Genomic DNA, 15,362 nt, shown 5'->3' with positions numbered 1-15,362 from the left:
CTGACAGGCAGTTCATGCAATATTGGTATTGGGGTGCAGCAAGGACTCACCTTTCCACCTCCCCAAGTGTTATCTGCCTACAGGCTGGAATAAGCTCTTGGACGAGAGCATCAAGGAAGACAGGCTGCACAGAGCCCTCAGCACTGAGATGTAACCCCCCCAGTCCCAGCTAAGCTGATGCAAACAGAGGTTGGCAACGCCAGACGGTGGGGTCCAACATCAAATCCACAGTCTGCAGACTGTATGGGTATATTGAAAAAAAAATAAATGCACAACAATCAACATAACACAAATTATACTGAGCTAATACATTAAGACCTGTGAAGTAGAAACTAAAATATGGGGAAAGAAAAAATGCCTTTCATCTTTTGCAGCTAGATGAGAGAATTAATTAGTCTTTGAATTGCACAGAAACTTGCATTAAAAGCAAAGAAAAAAAAAGAATTTATTAGTAGAACCTATTGATTTTCCAGGTCTTTGAAATACATGGGAGCGATTAATTAGATAGCTGACTGTATTTTGAAATAAAATTAACCATCTCTAACCTGGCCAGTTTCTTTCATTTCCTTCCCTGGCGTATAATGCAAATTGGTCAATTTGCCACGGCATTGTTCTTCCAAGGTAAAACCAGCTTCCGCTAAACATGTATTCTGAGGCAACAGAGATGCAACAAAGTATTAGCCTTTTAAATAACAGTACAAAATTTACACCTAATTTAATTACTTCACTAAAAGTTAGATTGACTCACAGGCTTTCAGTGAAAATAAAATAAATTTTCTGGAAAAAGCAGTACAATAAGTAAGAAGTAGGCAATAGTTTGAATCGCACTGAAGTCACTGAGGAAATCAATCTTTACATATTTCAAGAAAAATTACTGTATATTTAGACAGATATGCATTGCTAAGCAGAAGGCTTGCAATAAAATCATCGTGCCATTATTTGCAGGAAAGAGAAACCTCAAATGCGTTTCCAGACAAAGGAAAACAGAAAATGCTCTGTTCTTTATTGTTTATGACAGTTTTCTTTCACCATACCTCACACAAAAAACTTTGGTTATCTCTTATAAGGTAATCAAGTTTAGCTGCATCAAGATATATGCACTCCTCAAAAGTACTGAGTAGAGAGCAGTCAAGTATTCATACGGCAGATTTTAAATGGATCTCGGTAGAAGATAAGCAGCTGCTATTATTTTCCAGGGAGGCATTTGGAAAGATATAAATCCTTCACTGCACTTCGAAATGTACTTTGTAGTGCCTGGTGTTTCCAGTTTTTCAGAATGATGCCTGAGACACTTGAGATTTGTCCTGAATGGGCATTGACCAGCCACTGCATTACCGTAATTATATTACTGAGCCTGACTAAAAGAAGGTGTAGATGTAGACGTACAATAACCACATAAAAGCAGCAGGAGCCAAGAAGAAACAGAACAATGCCATAAGGACTGTCTGCTTGGTCTAACAAATGCTGAAGAACTATCCCCTGGACATATCATTACAACTGTTCTGTCCTTGCCAATCTTAAATGTCCCAAAGTGACTGCAGTACTGAGAACTTTCAGCACATTCGGAGTAAAAATCTAGATAGAAAAATACATATTTGTACTCTTTATCTAACTGACAATTAGATTGGAAATCTCGAGAACACATCAGAAAATGACACTGGAATAGAAAACAGTCCCAGCCATTATTTCTCTAGCAATATATGAGCATAGCACTTTCTCAGACCATTGTGGTCCTCTCACCATGCAGACCACCCATGGCTCACATCAGCTCCTGCCTCGGAACTTGTATTCAGACACCACATGCTGAGAAACCTCTGCACCAGACAGTGCCCTGCTACCAGGTCTGCAATCCTGGTAGGCTGCAGAACATCCTGGTAGCAGTGAAACGGTCACTGCTACATCCTCATAGCAGTGGAACAGGCTGCCCAGAGAGGTTATGGAGTCTCCTTCCCTGGAGACATTCAAAACCCGCCTGGATGTGTTCCTGTGTCCTCTGCTCTGGGTGTCCCTGCTCAAGCAGGGGGGTTGGGCGAGATGATCTCCAGAGGTCCCTTCCAACCACTGCCATTCTGTGATTCTGTGATCTGTATGTCCTCCCTGACCTTTGCAGGCACAGAGCCAGGCAGGGGAATAAGCACAAGCTCACCAGAATCACTGAAGCTTCTTCAGCTAACCTCTGGAAACTGCTTAATGCATAGTAAGTCTTCAAGACCCAGCAAGAAGCTTAGCTTAGGAACGTTCTGATCTTATTTGACAGCCTACAGGTCGTAAGTTACTAATCTCTGCATACCAAAGAAATGTTGCCTATTAAAGACTCCCCTTCTACTGGTATGAGAACAGAAGTGAAATTAGGATGGGTATTTTTGAAACTGGGATCGAGAGAAACAGTATAATGACAACAAGCAATATTCAAGACAGCCTACTGTGAATTGAACTGTTCTCTCAGCTTCAGCTGCTGTGGTACATTTTAAGGAACCTAAGTGAGGGTTATTAACCCAAACAAGATGGAGCACAACTCTAGATTTTACTCTTCTTTCACAACCTTGGCTTCAGTATTGCAGTTAAATGCTTTACAGGCACCCTACTAAAATAAGCTTCTTTTTTTCTTTTCTCTTTTTTTTCCCCTCTTTTGTCTGGTTTTGGACCCCTGAAAAGTTCATAATATTGTCTCTCAAACCAAATATCCAAATACAGTACTGTGTTCCAAGAAGCCTGTATGCCAACATGTTTAGGCAACTGCCTTGTCCTGCTGCAAGGATCAGCAGGGAAGCCAGGGTCTGAGGGCAGGGAATCACAGAATCATAGAATCATTATGGTTGGAAAAGATCTCTAGGATCATCAAGTCCAACCGTTTACTCAACACCCCATGCCTCCTAAACCATGCCCTGAAGTGCCATGTCTACACATTTTTTGAACACCTCCAGGAATGGTGACTCCACCACCTCTCTGGGCAGCCTGTGCCAGTGCCTGACCACTCTTTCAGTAAAGTAATTTTTCCTAATATCCAATCTAAACCTCCCCTGGTGTAACTTGCGGCCATTGCCTCTTGTTCTATCACAAGTTACTTGGGAGAAGAGAGCAACACCCACGAAGACTGCCAGGGTTTAAGGGCAGGCACAGACCAATATGCCTCTGGCTGTGAAAGCGCAGAAGAGGAACACCTCAGAGGTCCAACCAATACATAGCTTGCTACTGATCCACTGAAAGTTAGGGCCATGCTAAAAAGTTGCTACATCCCAAATCCCTAAAACCATCCTGCTGTTCATATCATGTTTGAACAGCAAAAGCTTTCCTGACTTAAATGAATATTAATTTTAATAAATTTGGCTAGTATTTAATTTTGTCAGCTAATCTTATTGAGATGTGTTGAGTATCTGTCCTGGAACACAGAGTATTATTATTATTATTATTATCAAACTGAAGACTTATATAAACTGTATTCCATTAGAAAGAATTGTGCAAATCTGAGTATGCAGCAGCATTAGGAAAACAGCCAGTGTTTCTTTCAATTTAATTTTTCTAATTAAATCCACTGGAAGAGGAACTGTTTTTCCAAAGATTTTTGGAACTGCTAAATATATATCATGTGGCATTTGAACTGCCATACAAAAGATTGTAAACTTTACCACACAGAAGAGCACAAAACATCTAAAAAGCTAAGACAGATGATACTCATTAACATTTAATGAAATAACACATTTAGTATTGAAGTTTGGGGACTAGATTTTTATAAACTTGCAAAAATGGAATTTAAGAATAAGTACAGCTCTATAGTATTACACAGACATAAATTACATTCTGTGGTTTCAGGAAGCATAGATTCACTAATGAAGCAAAAAAACACGATACACAAAAGTAGAGCATAAACCAATTTAGGACATCTTTAAACCATAATCTTCCCTGCAAATATCCACTCCCCTTGATGAAGACAGTTATGCAGAATCTATACTTTCAGAACCACCATTCACAACACATGATCCAAAAACTCAAGTTTATGTGAAAGTCTATAGGTAAGATACCCCAGTTTCTCACCTTCCCTCAATTTCCTCTTTGAAGAAATCTGCAGAATTTCAGATAAGAATCCAGAAATGCATCTGAGAATAGAGACAAGCAGAAGAGTTTATAAGCTATTCCTATTAGACTAAAGTTCTGAAATAGCAATCTATTTTTAAGTAGATGACAATATAACGCTTCTAGCATTTCATTCACTGACTAATCTATCCTGGATTTGCTCAATGCTTTACCCCTTTCTAGCAGCCTTCTATCAAGAAAGACAGCTGCCGGAGTGCAGCAGAACTCAATGAAAAGGAAAAAACTCTGTGGCTTCATTCACTTTGTAAAGCAGGGAAAAAAACATAGGAAAACAATCAGTGCAACTAGGTCATATTTGTGTTTTTTTAAAAAAAAGAAATGAGAAAGAAAATGTAGAGTCAAAATATTATATGAGTCAGTACTACATTAATAGTGATAATTGCTTGAGCACAACAGATTTTTTTCCATTTATCATTATAATTACACTAGAAAATCTATTGGCTGCGGGTTTTGTCAAGATACTTAAGAATGAAACTGTTGTTTAAGTGGTATGCACATTAAATTTATGCTTGCAGGAAAACATACTGAGAAAAAAAAACCTGACTTTAAAACCATAATATACTTTTGTATAATACTAAAGGCAACAAACATCACAGAGGCACGGTGTCATTTGAAGTTCAAATGATTGCACATTTTAAAATATAAAGTTATAAGACCTGCCAAGGTTTCTAGGATAGCATTTGTGAAGAGAGGAACATGGGAACAAGAGATACAGAAGAACAGCCTGTTCAGATTTTCCAAACTGAGCAGGCTAACACCATGAGGCCAGCAAGTTGAAACGAGATGAGAAATACGTAACATTACCCTGAAATCTTAAGGAAGTGCATCTGGCAATCCTGAAGGTCACATTCTCTCAGGGCAAACTCTGTGACTTGATCAGGTGCTGGGCAGGATGGCAGCCTAGGCACGGCCAGAGCCTCTGGCAGTAAAAGGCCAAGATGCCACGTGATCGATGCATCACCCCTGAGCAAAAAGGCACGATGACAACCCTTTTCTTGAGAAGAGCACTCTTACACCATCCTGATTATTAAAAAAATGTATGGTGCAGAACTGTAGACTCAAGATCAAAACCTTTTATTCATCACAGCAGTTTACAAACGACATTCTGTTGCTACAGACAGGTAGCAGAAAATGGGTCCAGAAATTAAGACATGCAAAGACCTGCAGTATTTGCAGTAACAGACAGCTATATTTATGGCTAAGAGGAGACTTTGACTTGTTTGATCTCCTATACCCTCAGTCTAGAAATCACATTCCATTATGAGTCTGAAACCTCTCAGGAAACAGACTCAATGATCAGCTCTTAAAGAGGTGTATTGGAAAAAATTCTCCAGCAAGCAGCTCAGAGTAGACACAACACTGTCTTCAGTTTTGCCTGATGACATACCAGATGTGAACAGTCAACATTGCCTTTGAGCTAGAACTGTCTGCTTTGCTGGCACTAAGCTTTTCAGCCTCTAACATAAAGATAAACAGATTCTTCTGGCTCCTCCAAAGCTTGGCCTCTGACTGAACCATCATTAACAATATTTACTCTCCTGTCTTTCCACGACAGCAGCATTTCTCAGTGCTACAGCACTAGGTGAGAGAGAAAAAGAAGGAAAATACATGTCTCTCACATCCTTTTCATAAAATTAGCACTTAAACCCAGCTAATCACACCACTTAATCTGGTGACAACATGCGGAGCTCAAGAGGACTGGAAAGCGATTATTCTCATAACCTCTAACCCATCATAGGGCTGGCATGAATGAACAATTTCTCATAACTGTTTACTGGAAGAAAGAACTTAATCCATTTTCTGCTCTCAGTTTTAAACCTGGGGCTACCACCAACCACTCAAAAGACAGACACAGTAATTTACCACAGAGATCGTGGTAGTACTTAACATAAAAACCAGAGAACCATTTTTCTGAAAGCCTGCTCCTGCCTCAAAGCTATCGTCAAGCCTACATCCTGCATCCCCTGCACTCTCCATATAGAACTCTAGAATTTTTCATAGTCATGACACAGCCTGAGATGCAAACCCTGGAGTCTAGTTTCTGATTAAAATGGCATCTGTTTACCTTTTCTATTTTATTACCAGTATGGAATTTCTCATCCTGCAAGGGAGTCTTTGCAATAGATTTGCTAATCCTGAACTTCCTGTATTACAATACTAAACTTAAGACAGAATTCTGAGCTTTCTTTGAAAAGTTCTGTAATACTATTGAAGCAGATTAAAAACATTTATACTGGGACTTCTAATATGGCCCGACGAAGCTGAGTTCTCTTTCTTCAGCCCATTTAAAAATTTCAGTTCTAACAATGATTTCTTTCAATTATTATGTCCAAGTAACTTAGATTTTTTTTATTCTAACTTCTGACATACTAATTCAAGGAAGACAGAAAAAATCCAATGTAAGTAGAGGCATTTTTTAATCCTCCCTCAAATGGTTTCACCAGATGACCTAGGGTTTGCACTCCAAGATTCACCCAAAACACAGGCATTTTTCGAGCATCTCTATATCCCTTCAGCAATAAAACTCATTTGCCAATCCCTTTATTAGCAGAATGTCTCACTCATGAAAATTATGGTAGCAGATGTAAAACTTGCTTACAAATACAAACAGAATTAGAGTCCACATCAGCTTTAAAATTCAGGAGGCCTTGGCAGACAGCGCCTGTTTATAGCATTGAAATCCCTTACATGCACCATGTTGTATTTACTGTTGGGAGGACTAGTAGAGACCAAACCCAGAAGCGAACTCCCAGTGCTAAAGCTGCCAAATTTAGGGAGCCTTCACAAAGCACTTCTGAAAGATAAAATTTCTGTGGAACTGTATTGCAACTAATTGCCATCTCAGTATTTACCAGCTGAAGCTCAGGTCCCTGGTGGAAAAAGTCTCCGGTATGAGCAAAGAATTGAATCTCATTTTCATGCTGTAGCAGTCAGAAGCCAGGTTCTTCTGTAGCACCATTTTGTATATACTACCAGTCACCACACCAAGATTGTTGCTGACTCTGCAAGACTTCAAAGCCCAGACACATTTACTGAATGCATTCTCCAAAACTAGCTCTGACTTTAAACTTTTCTCAGCATTTCTCCTCACATTTGCAGATAATTACACTTGTCTTTAAGGTGACCTGAATGGTAACATCAAATCAGAAAAAGGCCTTTCTCATTGTGTGGACACGCATGTCAGAGAAACATGTACTCCTTCAATGGAACCAGTGAAACAAAGGCAGTGTCAGATGCAAGTGCATGACCGCAAGGGTTCTTGCTTAACTTTTTCCCCCTGTACTATAGCCCTGAACACAACTTTTCCATTTCACACCCTTCTGATCCCAAATTCAACTTAATCTTACAATATACCTATCACACAGACAGATACGTAGACAGATAGCCACCACAGACTCACGCGAGCAATATCTAAGGAAAACCAGTAACTGCCGGTGAACTGGCGTTGCTGGAATTCCTCTTCCCATCTTGGCTTTGACCACCACCGGAGCACCCAGTGCTGATACCACTGGCTTGTCACTCCTGACAGACCATCAGCACTTGTTCCTCATTTGCCTGAGGACAGCAAAGCACAGAGTGGAGGTCAACAGAAAGAGCTTGTCCCATTTACTCCCAGATGTTTTAAAGCCAACAGTTGTGGCACTTTCCAGTTAAATATTGCTGTCACTGTGGGCAGCCCAGCGCAACCAGCATGTCCAAAATCATTTAATGTACTCATTCATCCATGCAAATGCTTTTTATTACTACAAAGTTGTTGGATCAGACTGAGCAGAGGAAAAATAACCAGAAGAAAACAAATAAATTGCCAAGACAGACTTCTCTGAAGGAAACAATTTCTGAAACAACACATCTGTTAAGGAAGCTCCTTTCTTGTTGTGAGTTAGTGATGCATTGACTCTGCTTTTAAGTTTCATTGATACCAATATCTTTTGCCTATGAATAGCAGAAAAGTCAATGTCTTAAGACAGTTTCTTTTTTTCTAAATGTCCTGTATTGCCTCATATGTCAGATACGTGGAGCTGGCAAAGACAATTCAGTTTCCTTAAAGAACCTGAAGTTATTCCACACCTGGACTAAAACAACTTTCATATGTTTTTAAACAGAACGAACAAAACCAACAGAACCCAGGTCAAAATAGCTACCATGAAGTAGCCATGTGACTGGAGCACCTCCTCAGACTTCGGTGGTGTATTCGAATCCCTGTCCTAAACCCTGAAGAAGGATTTCAGATGCAATCTTTCACTCTGCTGAAGAATTCTGTCACTGCTCAACTATCCTACAGGCATGCCTTGAAAACTGTAAGCACTGTTAAAGAAAGTTTCTAGAAGGATATCTGACTGTGATGCATGCCTGTACAGCAATTTATACGTAAAATTTATGTACCAGACTATCACCCCCTCACAATAAGAAAAGCAAAAAAATAAGTTTCTCAGCATCAGGCTTATGGGAATAGCTCTGTGCAAGATACCCAAATGAAGTAACGTGATGTTTAGCAAGAATTAAGCCTCAGTTACAATCTGTTTGTTCTGACCATTGAGTACAGAAGTTTTGGCAACTCCAATCTATATTCCCAGATATATTCAATAGATTTTGCTTGATGACTACATTTTCATGTGAAGTGTAAGGCTAGTTGCTAGGTATCTCCTAACTTCAAGCTTTCATTTTTCTGCCAAACATGTCCTCAGGAGGTCATCAAATCCTGGGTCACCAGACACCAAGGGCAGCAAAGAGGATGATATAATCTGCATCTGGGAAAAGGGCCAAACTCAGCTTTTACTAATGCTCCAGCGCTTTGATTCTGAAGGGAAACCTGCATCTGTTTTTTTTACTTAGCAATATATCAGCTGTTTCAAGTGGCATCAAGGAGCCAAAAGAGGTCTGGGACAGAAAAAAGCACAAAGGATTAAAAAAACAAACAAACAAACAAACAGATAAGGAAAAACAAACAAGAAGACTTTGAAATAAAATACTTTTAAAAAACCTTCATTACTGATGCAAGAAGTTGTCAATGTTAATTACAACTGAACTTCTGTCAAGAGAAATGTCCTCCACCGAATGGAGCTGATTACACTTCAAACGAAGATAAAAGTCAGTCATTTATATGCTGCAGAAGAGCTGACACTTTGCATTAGCACTACTTCTGAAATGCTTTCCTTTGATATTTTTTTAAAACTGATCCTGCTAGAATCTGAGCATTTGTCAAGATGTTGTGAATGTCCCCAGCCTCAGGTGAGCCCTCCATGTGCACCCCAGCCCCTAGGTGACACCTGCAGACATGCAGTTCCAGTGATAAACATGACAAGTCCTTCAGGATGAGAGTGCAGCTGCCCTCTCCCCTCACTGCAGCAGCACAGATGAAGGAAGCCTACACCGAATGTGATTTCTTCTAAGCAGAAGGATACAATACCTACAGCTACAAGGGTCTGCGATGTTTGTGTTTAGCGTGGGGGTGTAGCTCTGCAATGTATCCACACTAAACAAACTATGGACTATGAGACAAGGGACAACTTGTTGGTAAATGCCTTACAGCTTTTCCAGGCAGCTCTTCATGAGAGTGGAAAGCAAGGTGCGCAGAGTGGCTGCTCATTCCTGGAAAACTCAAATCCCTGTGCGCCTATGGCATGCTCTTTGGTAGCTCAAACAGCATTGTGCACTGCTGAGAGTAAGTACTACCGCTCAAGAGGTTTACTGCCTGGCTCATCCTAAGGCTGTGCTTTTCAAGAGGGGACAGAGTTGTACAATAGAGGCCTAAACAAGAAGCAACCATGGCAGATGCCATTTGCTCTGAAGCTTTAGATGTTTATCCAGACAACCTGCACACATTATTAGCACCTACAATCTTGCACTTTATTGTCTTGACAATGCTGGTCTTTATGAAGGTAACACCAAGGAGAAGCTACTAAAATGGAAAGTATGAAACAGCAGCTGATATTGTGTTCACAAATCAACACTTACACCTTCCAGATCATTAGACCTTTTAAATGCTATTTTCACTTTTGCTCCCAAAACTACTCTTTAGTAAGACACATTAGAAATTCAAGTCAGAGCTACAGGCAGAGGATTAAAACAATTGTCTCAGAAGCGTTTTCTCCTTCCACCGCATTCTTAGAAAGAAAAATCTAAGATATTGTAAATCTAGAAACCAGAATTAAAGAAAAAACATTGCACAATCTCATGGCTTCCCACCCTCTGCTTCCCTCTGTGACTTAAGATGTGGCAATCACTTGCACTAGCAGACATCTCAGGATATTTCCGAATGTCAAATATCAATTATACAGAAGAAAAACATGTATGCAAACACAAGTATGTAAAGAATACCAACACTTCGAAAACATAAAAAGTAACTAAATCATCAATAAATACTGTGCTCCAAGAGAAGCACCACTTTAACTGGGTGATAAATAGTCACCTAAAGAATATATATTTCCAAATACGTTACAATGAAGAAAACACGTAATTAGAAATTCAGGCCTCTGGGACATTTAGCAGCCTACCCAGAATCCAAAAGGAATAACCTCACATTTTTAAACTGATAAAATAATGAAAAATTGAAAACTATAGAGCTAAATCCTATCCTGGGCTTGAATACTGGTGCTGGGAGAACAAACACAGGCCTGGCTGCTGGACGCAGCAGCCTGTGGCCTCATGGAGCTAGGCAGATACCAGGCTGAAGGGTCTAAGGGGGCTTCCAGAGACTGACCCTCACCTGAATTCATTCCAGGCAACACTCCCATCGCAGGGGCACAACTGTAAAACTAAGAGGCAATTCCACCACACGGTGCAGAAGTGTTGGGAACAAAATGATGGACAATCTGTTTGTAAAAAAAATGTACAATTTTGCCACAACAAAGGTATAAACATAAGGAAAAAAATCAGCAGCAAGAGCAAGTTACAGATAAAAACCTGACACTAATGGCTGGTAGCAGGTTTTTTGCACTCTACAGATCTAAATCAAGTACTTCAGCAAGAATTTTTTCTCATGCTTAAGGTCAACAAAATAAAAAGTAATAAAATTTATTTATATTTAATAATCAATTTTTAATGAACTAATAAAATTAACACAGGTATGAGATCCATATGCTTTGTGGGTGAAGCAAACACAGTAGAACGAGTTGCCTGCAGAAGCAGCCTCAGGGGCCTTGGGGAGAGCAGCCCAAGCCCACCAGTACACACTACAGCATGACACCCCAGGGAGGTGGCAGAGGCTGGGGAAGGAAGAGGAATTTCAGGGTTTATCACCAGGCTGCGGCAGCAAGCATACAAACTGTTTCCTAATATTAATTCCTGCTCCTCTTATTTGTTTCACTGCATTTGGAAAAGTAAGACTTCCCTATTAAACGTTAATGAAAATGAGCCACTGGGATTTAAACACTGACTACCCATTTTAAAAGTTATGTTTATTGATGCTGGCAAGCAGTCAGCTCTCGTTCAGTGCAACTATGCCATGCTTGGCCAGAGAAGTGGAACTTTATTTAAAAGCAGAGCCCCAGGCTCAATTCTACAGTGTAATTTTTGTACCTTCTGGATATTGGACCGGACTTGGGCATGAGCTGACAGAGACTCTTCTGGAAAATCAAGTTTCTAAATGAGGATTCTGTGGAACCTGTAACAATTAAGAAAAAAAAATTTACACAAGTCTGTCGTGTATGAAAATGAAACTGAAAATGAGAAGCACTGGTAGACTCTCCCTCTGTAATTATTAGTGCAGGTTCATGCTGTCCCTCTCAGCCCAAAATTAACTCAATTCACAGTGGCCTAGCAAGGCAGAGAAGACAACTGCCAGTGCAATCACTTCCTGCAGGACTCAGGAAAGCTGATTCTTTCAACTGTGCTTTACACAAAACAGCATTATACATGGGCCTGTTGTGGTGGAGAGGGGGCTGTCATTTTACACAAATTCAGCGTCTCGAAGAGGCCACCTTGCGCACTTGAACTGGGCCTGGTTACCTTGACATCATTAAAGTTTTCACAAACACTGAGTTCACAAGTACACGTCAGCAAACTATAGGCAAAACTGTGGAAGTAATAACACAGTAATTGCAAAATAATAAAAGAGGGATCTATAACTGAGGATCAGTTCAAACCAAGAGTAGTTCTCCTGAATTGTTCAATGCCAGACAAGTTTTCAAGCATGCTCCAATTACCTTGGAGGGACTATTCAAGTTTTTTAACTTCCTTCCAGATTAAATAGTTCCTCATTTTGCAACAAAAGCTTTAAAAGCCATGATAGTATCTATGCTCATTGTTGCACAGTGTAATAACCAGATTATCTTAATGAGGGACTAAAGAGTCCTTAAACTTTTGATACAATCTTTAAAGCATAAATGACATAATAATTTAGACTGATAATGATGACTTATTTTAAACACCTGAAAAATACCAGGCTTGGGACACTGAGCCAAGTTATATACTGCTATTACAGCAACAAATTTCTCCATCGTTTAACACTGTGTCTTTCCTAGAAAACTGGAGGTGCATTGGTTAATCTCAAGCTGCTATTTTAAGAGAAGGGAATGGAGAGCATTTAAACTAGCTGTTATCTAGCAGCTCAGTATTGATTATCTAATTTGGAAACTGGATTAAACTGCATGGACTAACACAGCCGTACAGCTGCATGGATTTACGGTTGTCACGACAACAGCAGAAAATGTATTCCACTAATCCTATCTGAGCAGATCCCTCTCCATGCAGCATTAACAAGATTTATCACTAGCACAGACATACTTACAGAGATTTGGTTGCGGATATCTAGATTGGTGTAATCTCTAATTCCTTTTGCATCTTAAAATACCAATTCATAACCAGAAGGAAAAAGAGGCTCATCTTATGAATGAATGCTGAAAGCAATAAAACATCCTTGGATGTTATCTGAAATGTATAATTTCTTAGAAAATATAAGTGTTTTCCAACTAATTTTCCTTATAGGAACAGACAGAGGCTGAGCTAATTAATACCTGCCAAGTGAGTTGTCTATGCATGAAGGACTACTTTTTTCAAACACATGGAAGAGCTGTGCTGGAGATTTTCTCAGTGTTAGCTAAGAGTTTCAAAGGATGAAGTTTACTCCCTGCCTTACAATAAAAATCAGGAAAAGAAGCAAACACTCCTGACTTCTAGGGCTCCAGAATAATACCAGAGGCCAAGACTGGCCATGCAAAAGTTGTGTGGTGCTTCCAGCTCTAAGGAGCTAAACCCATCACTTGTCAGTACGGTTCAAATTCATATGCTCTAATTCGTAATGTTCCCCACCCCAGTGTAACTTCACCTCTAAAAACAATAGCAAAACCCCCAAATCTCCCCACAAAGAGCACCTTTTGAACATATACATTATAACCATCTCTGTCACTTGTGCTTCCCCCAGGTGAAGCACTACAGCTGCCACGATGCCATATATGCTTGGGTCAGTGCTCTGTATCTCGTTGAGTGGGAACTGGCAACACCTCCACTCCAAAGACCATTTCATTTCCCCAGTGGTGAAGTCCAGAAAATCCTCCCATGAAGTTCCACCTACAGGAGCCAGAGAAAAATCCTTTTTAGCAAAAGGCTAATTGACTGGTTTATTGTAATATGACTACAATATGAGCAATGAGTTCTTTTCCAGTGCAACTTAATGGCCTTCAAAACAGAATCTCTAGATCAGAATGTATTATAATAAATTATTTATATTTGCAATAGTGCACTCCCTGTGTTAGCTTACAAAATAATTTTAAGTATTTTTATATGACAAACCTAAGGACCTCACGACTAGACAACTCTTGTTTAAATGTCCCAGAAGCTGCAATTTTAAAAACAACACTCTTATAAGATCCCAAACAAGTAACTGTAAGAATACTAAAACCTGCATGTCCAGGTATCTTAGTCCCTAATTTCCAGACAGACCATCTAAAACTAAGTAAAATCCTGAGGTCCTCACATCTATTTGTAGGATAAGGTACTATTTACAAAACAAGCATCAGCTGAATTAAAAGCACTAGAAGATGGATGACAATATTTAAGTGGTCAGGAAAAAAAAAAGTCAACCAAATTATTTGCTCATTTACAGCCATGGGATTGGTCAGCCCCTGGAACTGCTTTAGATCTGATAAAATATTTCAACAGAAATTACCCAGTGCAAGAAAAAATACTACATATGTAATTTAGGATGCTTTTTGATAGCATGATATTTCTGTAATTCAGTTTTTTACACACACATGCACAAACACTCTTCCGTCCCTGAAAATGAGTACTGTTTTTTTTTTTCGTTTTCCTCCTGAACTGAGGTGGGGGCCAGTCTAAATATGCTGTAACACCTGTGCACCCACAATGTCAACAGATCTATTTGGAGTGAATGAACTGAGGTGTCAGTCTACATCCCTAAAGGAGAAAGTCCCGAAACTAGAAATTTGTTGTGACGCCCACTGTTACATGTTTGACAGTAACTGTGCCAGCCACTACAAAGCTATACGAACAGATCACACTATGCAGCTAGTAACATCCCAACCCAGAAAACACTGAAGCATGTCCTGGGTCCTTCCATGGATGTTTTGGCTGCATTTGTACATTAAACAGAATACGGGATTTCTTAGCCCGAAAATATTTTGGCATTAGGCTCCAATTAGTTCGAGTATAAGAACAGGATGTCAGGTAAGACACGGGTGTCTTTCAAACAAGCTGCGTTTAAACCCCCGAAGCCCGCCCGCACCGAGGGGTGCACAGCCAGGCTGCGGCCTCTCGGCCGCTCCGCTGCGGCAGCACGAGCCCCGCCGTGGGGACAGGCGGGTGGGTGCCCAGCACCGGTGGGTGTCCTGGACCCCGTCCCACAGCCCAGCACCGGGTGTCGGGCACCCAGTTACAGCTGGAAGCACTTTGTTTTGGCTAGAGTGTTTTGAAGAAAGGTCAGAATTAGAAAAAGGTGGGATGTTACACCAGCAGCTTTACCGAGAAAAATAATTCCTTTTAGCCAGCATGCTTCCTCTAGGCAGATTAATGAACAAATTAATCCGGCAGTGACAAAGTATTATCGACATTGTTAGAACTCCTCCGGCGGCACCAGCAGGGGCTCGTTCTCGTGGACGGGCGCCCCCCCCCCCCCTCCAGCCGCCGGGCCCGGCCGGAGCGCGGGGGCACAGGAACGCAGGCCGAGCTCCGGGGCACAGCCCGCCGGGCCCGGCTGCGCTGGAAGAGCGGGTACCCGACCGCCGGCTGCCTCCCGCCGCCTCCGGCCCGGGCTCCGCAGGGCCCCGCCGCCGCCCGCCATTTGCTCCTGCCAGGCGGCCCGCCATTTGCCCGCC

At 40.8% G+C, this 15,362-nt stretch overlaps 1 protein-coding gene across 1 annotated transcript in view; it reads right to left on the bottom strand.

Annotated features, from left to right (window-relative positions):
• NIM1K (NIM1 serine/threonine protein kinase) overlaps window positions 1-15,362 on the bottom strand; it is a 31,633-nt gene extending 16,271 nt beyond the window's left edge. The window contains exons 1-2 of the mRNA XM_064439499.1: window positions 13,404-15,362; window positions 11,611-11,695 (exon numbers count right to left, since the gene is read on the bottom strand). The gene's annotated coding sequence lies outside the window, so the exon portion shown is untranslated. The remainder of the gene's footprint in view (window positions 1-11,610; window positions 11,696-13,403) is intronic.

The sequence above is a fragment of the Phalacrocorax carbo genome, chromosome Z, assembly GCF_963921805.1.
Source record: "Phalacrocorax carbo chromosome Z, bPhaCar2.1, whole genome shotgun sequence".
NCBI lineage: Eukaryota > Metazoa > Chordata > Aves > Suliformes > Phalacrocoracidae > Phalacrocorax > Phalacrocorax carbo.
This window is presented reverse-complemented; position numbering and strand designations above follow the sequence as displayed.